The following is a 12,348-nucleotide window of genomic DNA, read 5'->3' as shown; positions in this document are numbered from 1 at the left end:
ACATATACTCATTGTGAATTAAAGAAAATTGAGTCCCATCATGCCATTGTGACAGTACCAACCCTTTGTGACATTACAAACCTATTATGACCAGTATGGCCTCACCAATTAATTGTGACATCAAAATCATTATCATGACATGATATTTTGACATCACACTGCCATTGTGATATCACTGTTCAATTGTGTTTTTACATAGTTTGACCTCATAATAAATATACAATGGAATTCTATACCTCCATCAGAAAGAATGACTCGGCCCCATTTGTTATGAAATGGAAAGGCTTGGAATAATTTATATTAAGGGAACTAAGACAGGCCTAAATAACCAGAGATCCCATGGTTTCCCTTATTTGCAATTACTAGTATTTGTCTAGAACAAGCAGAAAAGGTAAAAAAAACTATGTACATATGACCATGTAAGATGAAACTAGTGAAGTGAACCCCAAGATAAGGACACAAGTGGTTTTATCTTCCTTGCTATTGTTTTTAATGTATTTATAATGTGCTGATAGTTTCTTATGAATATTTTACCCCATGGAATATCTGCTGTTTTCAATGTTTCTGGTGCCCTGCATCTTGTGTATACATTTTTCTAATTTAGGGAGGGAAAGGGAAATAACATAATGCATAAATAAGGATACAAGTTGACCCATTGTAGCAATGATATGTACAAGACACTATGTAGAAAAGGAACTTAGGGGAGATGAAAGAGTGGAGGAGGTGGGGAGGGAAGGGATGGTAGGATAACAACAAAGGAGGGGGTAACAATGTTCAATAAGAAATGTATTCATTACCTTACTCATGTAATTATAATCCCTCTATAGAGTATCTTTACAATAAAAATATATACAATAAAAGAAAACACAAAACAATAATTTATATAATTTCTTACTCTATTAAAATGATATAAAAATCCCACAACGTGATCTCTCAGGGAAAGGGGTAGGGGCTGATCATTGCTGCCTTTACTACATGGGATTAGTAAAAGGTCACCTGAGACAATAGCCAGCACTTCTCACTTCCTCTTACCTGGTAAGATGGGGACTTGCCTGTCCCCTTATTGGCAGTAAACCTTTCCTTTGTTCTTCCAAAAAAAATGAGATTCCACCTAACCCCTGTTAGAATGGCTACAATCAAGAAATCTGGTGGCTGGGAAGGTGGCTCAGTGGTAGAGTGTTTGCCTTGCATGCATGAGGCCCTGAGTTCAATTCCTCAGCACCACATAAGCAGAAAAAGTTGGAAGTGGTTCTGTGGTTCAAACGGTAGAGCGCTAGCCTTCAGCTGAAGACCTGAGGGACAGCACCCAGTCCAATGGTTCAGGCCACATGACCAACAAAATAAAAAAAAATCTAATAATAATGATGCTGTTGGGAATGTGTCCAAAAGGGAACTTTACTGCATTGTTGCTGGGAGTGGAAACTTCATATTGGAAAGCAGTATGAAGATCCCTCCACAGATCCACATAGAGCTCCCCTTTGACCCAGCATCCCACTTTTGAGCATTTACCCAAAGAATCAGAAACAAGGCCATAAGAAATCTACCAACACAACTATGTTTTATTGCAGCATTATTCACCATAATTAATATATACAACCAACCCAGCTGCCCCTCTGTAGATGAATTGTTAAATAAAATGTCACAAAACTACAATTATATCTGTATTTTGACATCACATTGTCATTGTGACATCCTAGAAACATTGTGAATGCCTATTCTGTGATTCCATTCTGTCTCAAATGTGGCATGTTGGTTGATGTCAGAAACCCATTGTGACTCCATTAGCTTTGTGACATCACAATCCCCTTGTCATATCACATTGTTATTGTGATTTCAATAACCCACTCTCACATAACAAATCTGTCCTATCCTCATAATTTTTGTGTCATGCATTCATTGTGTTATCAGGAATTTTGTGTACTCATAATCTGTGTTTGAAATCATGATACTTCAAGTATGAAATGTGATATCAGAAATCAACAGTGACCTCAGACCACGGAGACATCACACTGCCAGAGGTCCTGAACTTTGTATCACATTGTGACATCACAAAACTTTTAGGACGTCACATTTGTCATAACATATGCCTTTGGAGACATCACAGTCCCTTTGCGAACTCATATACTCATTGTGAGTTAAAGACAATTGAGATCCAGAATTTAATTGTGACAATGCCAGAAAATTGTGATATACACCTATTTTAACCTCATCAATATTATGGCACCACCAACTAAATGTGACATCAAAACATTATTATGTCTTGATATAGTGACATCACATTGTATTGTAATACTACTGTCCTATCATTTTTCAAAAACGTATAATAGGACCTCATAACATTTTAGTAAATTCATGACCCTTGGGACCTGAAGCGCATACAGTGTATACTCATTGTGAACTAGCAGCAATTGAATTTTGACCTGTGAGTGTGATATTACAATCATTGTGACATCACAAACCAAAGGTAACCTCATCACTATTGTGACATAACAAACCAATTGGGACATGACATTGCCATTGTGACATCAAGATCACATTGTGAAATGACAAATCTATTATGACTTGTTAGAATCTTTAAAAAAATAAACACATGATCTTTGTGATATCCCACTTCCTTTGTGTACCCGAATCCTCATTGTGAACTAACAGTTGAGATGTGCACATGAAAATGTAACATCACACACCCCTTGGGACATCAGGTCGATTGTCATACCATTGTCTTTATGACACAAACTCATTGTGACATCACCAATCTACAATGACGATCATAGCCATTTGACATCACTTTGTCATGGTGATGTCCTAGACACATTGTGAATTCCTATTCTGTGACTTCAATCTATTTCAAAAGTGGCATGAATTTTGACATCCTAAACCCATTGTCACTTCATATCCAGTGTGACATCACATTGCCATTGTGATATCACTAACCCACTGTGACATCACAAATCTATCCTGTCCTCATATACTTTTGACCTGCTGCCATTGTTATATCTTAAACCTTTGTGATCTCATAATCTGTTTTTTGACCTCATTATATATCAAGTATGACATGATATCAGAAACTGTGACTTCATGACTGTTGTAACATCACACTGCTAGGTGTCCTGAGTATAGTGTCAAATTGTGACATCCCACACCTGTAAGGACTTCATCACTTTTATGATAACACATGCCATTGGAGACTTCAAAGTCTCTTTTTGAACTCATATACTCATTGTGAATTAATGTAAATGAGGTCAGCCATTCCATTGTTATATTACCAACTGATTGTGATTTCACAAACATATTGTTACACCACCAGTATGGCATAACCAATTGTGATATCAAAACATTATTATGGCATGATATTGTGACATCATATTGCCATTGTGATATCGCTGTCCCATTGGGTTTTCACAAATCAGTTGTGACTTCACAATAATTTAGAAAATGTGTAGCCTTTGGGATTTCAAGCTTTAGCTGTGTACTCCTATCCTCATTGTGAACTACTAGCATTTGAATTTGGGTGTGATTTGGATATTACAAACTCATTGTGACATCAATAATCCATTGTGACTTCATAACCACTGTGAAATCACAAACCCATTGTGATATCACGTTGCCATTGTTATATCACTAAAGTATTGTGACATCACAAACCTGTTAGGCCTGAAGAACATTTGTGACAACACATGCCTTTGGAGGTATAACAGTCCCCTTGTGATTTCATATACTCATTAAAAAAATGAAAATTGAGATCGGGCATTCTATAGTGACATCACCAACCCATTGTGACATCTCAAAACCATTGTGTCCTCATCACCAGTATGGCATCACCACCCAATTGTGACATCAGTACATTGTTAAGACATGATATTTTTACATCACATTGCCATTGTGATATCATTGTCCCATTGAGTTTTCACAATCTGATTAAGACTTCATAACATTTTAGAAAATTCATGACCTTTGGGATTTCAAGTTCCTCGTTAACTCGTATCCTCATAGTGAAATAGTAGCAATTGATATTGGACATATTCTGATATTAAAAACTCTTTTTGATGTCACAAACCCTAGTTACCTCATTACCTCTGTGACATCACATTGCTATTGTGACATCATGATTACATTGTGACAACCCAAACTTATTTTGACCTCTTAACACCTTTGAAAAAACACATGGCATTTGTAACATCACAATTGCTTTGTGTACCCATATCATCATGAACTCAGGACAATTGAGAACAGACATGCCATTGTAACATCACAAACCCTCCATCACATTATCACCAGTATGATATGACACTGTCATTATGACACCATCAGCTCATTGTGATATCACCAAACTACAATTACATTGTAGCATTATGACATCAGATTGACATTGTGATGCCATAGATACATTGGCAGTGCCTATTCTGTGATTTCATTCTAATTCAAATGCAGCATGTGTGTTGATAGCAGAAACCTATTGTGAACTCATAACCCTTGTCACAACACAATCCCCTTATGACATCACATTGCCATGGTGATATCACTAACCCACTTTGAGATCACCAACCTGTCCTGCCTCTGTAATTTTTTGGCATGCAGCCATTGTTATATCGGTGGCTCTTTGTGAGCTCATAATCTTTTTTTATTTCAAAATATTTCAGGTGTGATGTGATATTACAAATCCACTGTGACATCATGACTACTGTGATATGATACTGCCAGACATGACTATTGTGCACATTGTGAAATCTAATATCGCTTAGGAATTCAGAACATTTGTGACACATGCTGTTGTAGATATCATAGTCCTTTTGTGATCTCATATATTCATTGTGAGTTAATGACAATTGTGATTTGGCATGCCATTTTGACATTACCAACCCATTGTGACATCACAAAGCTATTATTACCTCATTACTATTATTGAATCACCAAATAACTGTGACAAAAACATTATTATGATATGATAGTGTGACATCACATTGCCATTGTGATATAGTTGTCCCATTGTGTTTTAAAAAACCTCGTATGAACTCATAACATTTTACAAAACTCAATGGATTTGGAGCTTCAAGCTCCTTTGTGAACTCGTATTCTCATTTTGTACTAGAAGCAATTGAAATTGCAATTTTATTGTGATACTAGAAACTAGTTGTGACATCACAATTCCATTCTGAATTCATCAACACTGTGACAGTCCAAAACTATTATGACATCTGAGCACCTTTAAAAAAAATGGCCTTTGTGTCATCACAGTTCCTTTCAATACACATATCCTCGTTGTGAACTCATGAAAATTGAGATCAGAGATGCAATTGTAACACCACATACCCTTTGAGAAATCATCACCAGTGGTTCATCCCCTCATTGTGGTTTCAGAAAATATAATGACATCATAGCACTAAGACCTCACATTGTCATTGTGACATCATAGTTATGTCATGATCATTGATGTCACAATTAGTTGGTGATGCCATACTGGTCATGAGGTCACAATAGGTTTGTGATGTCACAATGGTTTGGTGAGTCATAATGGCATTCTAGATCCCAAATTGTTTTGTGATGTCACAGTGGTGATGAGGTCACAATGGGTTTCTGATGTCACAATGAGTTTGTAATATCACAATATGTCCAAATTTACCAATGGAATAGAATTGAAAACCCAGAAATGAACCTACAGACCTATAGCCATCTAATCTTCCATAAGGAAGCTAAAACAAGAGAATGGAAGAAAGACAGCCTCTTCAGTAAATGGTGCTGGCAAAATTGGTTAACTACATGTAGAAAACTAAAGCTAGATCCTTATATATCACCCTGCACCAGAATCAACTCCAAATGGATCAAAGACCTTGAACTCAAAGCAGACACTCTGAAAACATTACAGGATGGAATAGGAGAAACCCTAGGTCTCCTTGGCTCAGGCCGAAATTTTCTGAATAGAGACCGGAAACACAACAAATCAAAGAAAGGTTGGACAAATGGGATTGCATAAGGTTGCAGAGCTTCTGCAGGGCAAATGACATAGCTAGCAAGATCAATAGAAAGGCCACCGATTGGGAGAAGATTTTTACTAGCCATACAACGGACAAGGGTCTCATATCTAAAATATACTTGGAACTCAAAAAATTAAACCACCCAACAACAAATCCTCAAAGAAACAACTGCCCAATAAATAAGTGGGCGAAAGACTTAAAGAGAAGCTTCTCTGAAGAAGAAAGAAGGATGGCCAATAGACACATGAAGAAATGTTCAACATCCCTAGCCATAAAAGAAATGCAAATCAAAACAACATTGAGATATCACCTCACTCCAGTTAGAACAGCAAAAATCAAGAACTCTAACAACAACAGATGCTGGAGGGGATGTGGACAGAAAGGAACCTTACTTCATTGTTGGTGGGAATGTAAACTTGTTCAACCACTTTGGAAAGCAGTCTTCACATAGATCTCCCCTATGATCCAGCAATCGCACTTTTGGGCATTTACCCAAATGTTTACAAACAAGACCACACTAAAGCTACCAGCACAACTATGGTTATTGCAGCATTATTTACCATAGCTAAGATATGGAACCAACCCAGATGCCCCTCAGTAGATGAATGGATCAAGAAAATGTGGTATATATACACAATGGAATTCTATGCCTCCATCAGAAAGAATGACATTTCCCCATTTGTTAGGAAATGGAAAGGTTTGGAAAAAATTATGTTAAGTGAAGTAAGCCAGGCCCAAAGAAGCATAGGTCCCATGGTTTCCCTTATTTGCAATATCTAGTACAGGTATGAGTCAAGCGGAAAAGGTCAGATAATGTGATGTTAGGAAAATGAACCCTTAAATATGTATTTTAATGTTTTCGTTTCTTTCATGCATGTGTTTCTAACGCATTTATAAGATTATTTCTTTGTTGCTTTGTATGTCCCTCCCCCACAGTGTAACCCCCACTTTCACTATATTTGATGTCAGTATAACATGTGGAGGAGATGGGGACAAACAAGTCGTTTAAGGATTCAGGTGGACCTGTTGCAACAATGAGAAGTACAAAATGTCATGTCAAAACCAGCTTTACAATGTCGGTGTGTGGGGGGGGAGGGAGGTATGATTGGTTGGGGGGGAAGGGGGAGGGGGGAGGATGGGAAGGGAGGTGAAGGGTAAACAAAGGAGGAGGCTGCAATGCTTGGTAAGAAATGTATGCATTATCCTGCCCATGTAATTGTAAGCCCTCTGTACAATATGTTCTCAAATAAAATAAAATAAAATAAAATAAAATAAAATTAAAAAAATATGTCCAAATTTAATTGATAGTAGTTTACAGTAAAAATAGACATTCACAGAAGGAGCTTGAAGTCCCAAACAGCAAGAATTTTCTAAAATGTTATGAGCTCATACTAGATTTTTGAAAACACAATGGGACAGTGATATCATGATGGCATAGTGATGTCACAATATCATTTCAAAATAATGTTTGATGTCACAATTATTTCAGAATGCCATACTAGTGTTAATGTCACAATACTTTGTGTTGTCTCAGTGGGTTGGTGATGTCAAAATGGAATGCTGGAACTCAATTCTCATTTGTTCAAAATGAGTATATGAGTTCACACAGGGACTGTGATGTCTCCAAAGTTATTTGTTGTCACAACATTGATGAAGTACTAAGAGGTTGGTGGTGTCAAAATGTGATATTACGGTCATGACGTCTGGCAGTATAATGACACAAGGGTCATGTCACAGTGGATTTCTGATATCACATGTCATACCTTAAAAATTATGAGGACGAAAACAATTTGTGTGCTCACAAAGTGCCTCAGATATCAAAATGGTGACATGTTACAAAATTTATGAGGACAAAACATTTTTGTGAAGTCACAGTATGTTAGTAATATCATAATGGCAATGTGATGTGACAAATGGATTGTGATCTCACAATGGCTATGAGGTCACAATGGGTTTCTGTTATCAACCCATATGACATATTTGAAATAGAAATCAATCCCAGAATAGGCATTCACAATTTGTATATGATGCCACAGTGACAATGTCATGTCATAATGCTATGATGTCATTGTCATATTGTGATGTCAAATTGAGCTTATGGTGTCATAATGACAATGATATGTCACACTGGAGAGTTTGTGATGTCACAATGGAATGTCTGGTCTAAACTGTCTTCAGCATCCAACATTCTTTCTTCAGCCTCCTCCATTTTTCTTTGAAGACATTTTACTTCACTTTCTATCACCCTTCTTATTGCTGTTCTTTCTTAATGGTGGCCAACTCCTTATTAAAGTTTTCTTTTAAGTCTTGAATAGATTGCCTTACCTTCTGGCATTGGTTGCCAGACTTTTCTTTCCACTCCTTAATCTGGGTCCTTATCTTTTTATTAGCTTCTTTATTCCTCTGCTGGAGTTCCTTTATCTTTTTATTTCTGGAGGCTATGAAGTCATCTATTAGCTTCTGGTTGGCCTCATCACACTCTCAGAATAACCTATTCAGGGTATCCAATTTTTCATTCAGCAGGTTTACTAGCCTTGCAGTTAATCTATCATGAACATTATCCTCTAGGTTATTCTGGGACTGTTCTGTAGCTTGTTTGTGTGGAGATAGTTTTGAGGTTTTTGATTGGCCATATTCCTTGTGTTTCTGCAGTTGGTTCTACCCATTTGGAGACAAGAATCACATTGGTATGACAGTAGGACAGTCTTTTTATGGGGGAGGGGGAGCAGAGCCAACCCAGTGTCATGTACATATATAGATCTTAAGGTTTCAAAGTTATGTGTACGTGTTTTCCTATTTAGCTCTCTTTTTCTTTGCTTGGAGAGGGATATTGTGGCTTCAGGGTCAAGATTATGTATAGTTGTAACTTGTGACATCCTGGGTATGGGTGATAAGTACTCTGCTCCTTAGAGTTAACAAGATGGTCCCCTTGTACTCAAAATAGTCAAATGGAACCAATTTTGTGGTCAAATATAGAACCAAATGTAAGTTGGTTCATATATTAACCGTTAGGAATCAGTGGGCTGGAGCAGATGGAGAATTGAAGGGTTAGGATTGGAGAGATATGATTTCAAGTTCAGAAAAGAACTTGGGTATAATGATAGTAGAGGGATAAGAACAGCTTGGGGGAGGGGTATATGTATGTAGTACAATGAGAATAAAGACCTTGTTATCAAGTGTCAGAGGTGGAAAAGAATTTGAAGAAACGTTATGTAGGGAGTAGCTTAGAGATCGAGATGAAGGTAAGAAAAAGAAGTGTATTTGGAAAGTTGCTGAGATTAGAGAAAGATTTTTCAAATATTATTAGAGAGTCGCTTAATCTAAGTTAACTCCTGTAATTATTGTTTACACACGTAGAAGGAGGCCTTACTTTGTGTATAGAACTAGGCAGGGTAGCTCTGATGGAGTATTAGTATAATGTGGAGAGAGAGGAGAAAGGGAGAGTTAGAAGAAAATAAAGAATAAAAATCTGACAAATTAGATCAGAAAGTGGAAGAAGAAACCAAATAATAATGAAAAATAGAAGCTTTAAGAGAAATAGCAAATCCTAAATCACAATACACTTAAATCGTACACTTAAATAATACGTAGAAATAAAAACAACCAACAAAAGATCAGACATAAAGCCTAACAAAACAACAAAAACAAGAATAAAAACTGAAGAATTGTTTTTTGGGGAGTTCTTTATGGGAGCTTTAGTCTCCCCATAGATCTCAGAGCAGATTCCTGATAGAACATTGTATGTCTTGCTGTAGTCAACTTTCCTTGTGGCTTGGTTGGGAGTAGATGGCCTTTTGATGGGAGAGGGTGCCTGTCATCTAGAGTCACACTCTCAGGTCTGGTGGCAGGGAGTTTTGGGGGTTTCAGGTTTGTAGACTGCTATCATAGGCCTGCAGCTGTGTCCCAGGCTTTTCCAGGTAGCCACACCAGCCTTAGGAACAAAGCTTATGGCCGTGTTTTGTGCTGGTATGATCCCTTCTTTTGGAAGTGGATTTGGGTCAGAGGGCTTTGGGATTCCACATGGAATTGCCACCCCCAGAGATTAGACCCAGTTGGGTTACTCACGAGGTCTGTAGCTGGTGGTGTGCTGTGGCAGGAAAGACTTGGAAAAAATTATATTAAGTGAAGAAAGCCAGGCCCAAAAAAACATAGGGCCCATGATTTCCCTTGTTTGCAATAACTAGTATATGTCTGAGACAAGCAGGAAAGGTCAGATAAATTGATGTTAGGTGAAAGGAACTCCAAGATAAGGATTCAAATATTTTTGCTTTCATGCAATTGTTTCTAACATATTTATAAGGTGATTTGTTTGTTGCTTGGTATGGCCTTCCCTCATGGTATAACACCTGGTTTCACTGTATTTGATGTTTTAATTTGTGAAGGAGAAAGGAGAAAATTGTATTTAATGGTGAAAAAAAAGCCATTCCCTCTTAACTTAGGAACAAGACAAGGATGTCCACTCTCTCCACTTCTCTTCAATCTAGTATTAGAATGCCTAGCTACAGCAATAAGACAAGATGCAAACATAAAGGGGATCCAAATAGGAAAGGAAGAAATAAAAGTATCTCTCTTTGTAGATGACATAATCTTGTACATAAAGAATCCCATACACTCCACTCCCAAATTACTCAAGCTGATTCAAAACTTTGGCAAAGTAGCAGGGTATAAAATTAACCCCCCAAAATCAATGGCTTTTCTGTATGCCAACAATAAGAAAAGTGTGGCTGAAATTAGGAAAGCAACTCTATTTGTAATAGCGCCACAAAAAATAAAATACCTAGGAATTAACTTAACCAAAGAAGTGAAAGACCTCGATGATGAAAACTTTAAAAGCTTGAAAAAGGAAATCAAAACAGACCTTAAAAAAATGGGAAAATCTCCCATGCTCCTGGATTGGAAAGATTAACATCGTAAAAATGGCAATACTTCCCAAGGCTATCTACAAATTCAATGCGATACCTATCAAAATTCCAACCTCATTCTTCAAGGAAATAGAAGAGGCAATCCAAAAATTCATATGGAACAATAAAAGACCCCCAATAGCAAAAATGCTACTCAACGGAAAGAACACTGCTGGAGGAATATCAATACCAAACTTCAAACTCTACTATAAAGCCATAGTAATCAAAACAGCTTGGTATTGGCACAAGAAAAGACCTCAGGACCAATGGAATAGTATTGAAAACCCAGAAATTAACTTACAGACCTATAGCCATCTAATCTTTGATAAGGGAGCTAAAAAAATAGAATGGAAGAAAGACAGCCTCTTCAGTAAATGGTGCTGGCAAAATTGGTTAACTACTTGTACAAAGTTAAGCTAGATCCTTATATATCACCCTGCACCAGAATCAACTCCAAATGGATCAAAGACCTCGAAGTCAAAGCAGACACTCTGAAAACATTACAGGATGGAATAGGAGAAACCCTAGGTTTCCTTGGCGCAGGCCGAAATTTTGTTAATAGAGACCCGGAAACAAAATGAATCAAAGAAAGGTTGGACAAATGGGATTGCATGAAGTTGCAGAGCTTCTGCATGGCAAAGGACATAGCTAGCAAGATCAATAGAAAGCCTAAGGATTGGAAGAAGATCTTCACTAGCCATACAACGGACAAGGGTCTCATATCTAAAATATACTTGGGACTCAAAAAATTAAATCCCCCTACAACAAATCCTCAAAGAAACAAATGCCCTATAAATAAGTGGGCTAAAGACTTAAAGAGAAACTTCTCTGAAGAAGAAAGAAGGATGGCCAATAGACACATGAAGAAATGCTCAACCTCCCTAGCCATAAAAGAAATGCAAATCAAAACTACATTAAGATACCACCTCAAACCAGTTAGAATGGCAAAAATCAAGAACTCTAATAACAATCAATGTTGGAGTGGATGTGGACAGAAGGGATCCTTACTTCGTTGTTGGTGAGCTAAGATATGGAACCAACCCAGATGCCCCTCAGTAGATGAATGGATCAAGAAAATATGGTATGTATACACAATGGAATTCTATACCTCCATCAGAAAGAATGGCATTGCCCCATTTTTTAGGAAATGGAAAGACTTGGAAAAAATTATATTAAGTGAAGTAAGCCAAGACCAAAGAAACAGGTCCCATGGTTTCCCTAATTTGCAATATCTCGTATATGTATGAATCAAGCAGAAAATTTCAGATAAGGTGATGTTAGGAAAATGAACCCTAAGATATGTATTTAAATGTTTTTTTCTTTCATGCATTTTGTTTCTAACGCATTTATGAGATTATTTCTTTGTTGCTTTGTATGTCCCTCCCCCACAGTATAACCCCTGCTTTCACTATGTGGTGTCGATATAATTTGTGCAGTGGAAGGGGAAAAACAACTCCCTTAAATAAGGATACAGGTGG

This window comes from Dipodomys merriami, unplaced genomic scaffold (genome assembly GCF_024711535.1).
Source record: "Dipodomys merriami isolate MVZ:Mamm:240054 unplaced genomic scaffold, mDipMer1.0.p SCAF_1478, whole genome shotgun sequence".
In the NCBI taxonomy this organism is placed as follows: Eukaryota; Metazoa; Chordata; class Mammalia; order Rodentia; family Heteromyidae; genus Dipodomys; species Dipodomys merriami.
Note: the sequence above shows the minus strand (reverse complement) of the source record.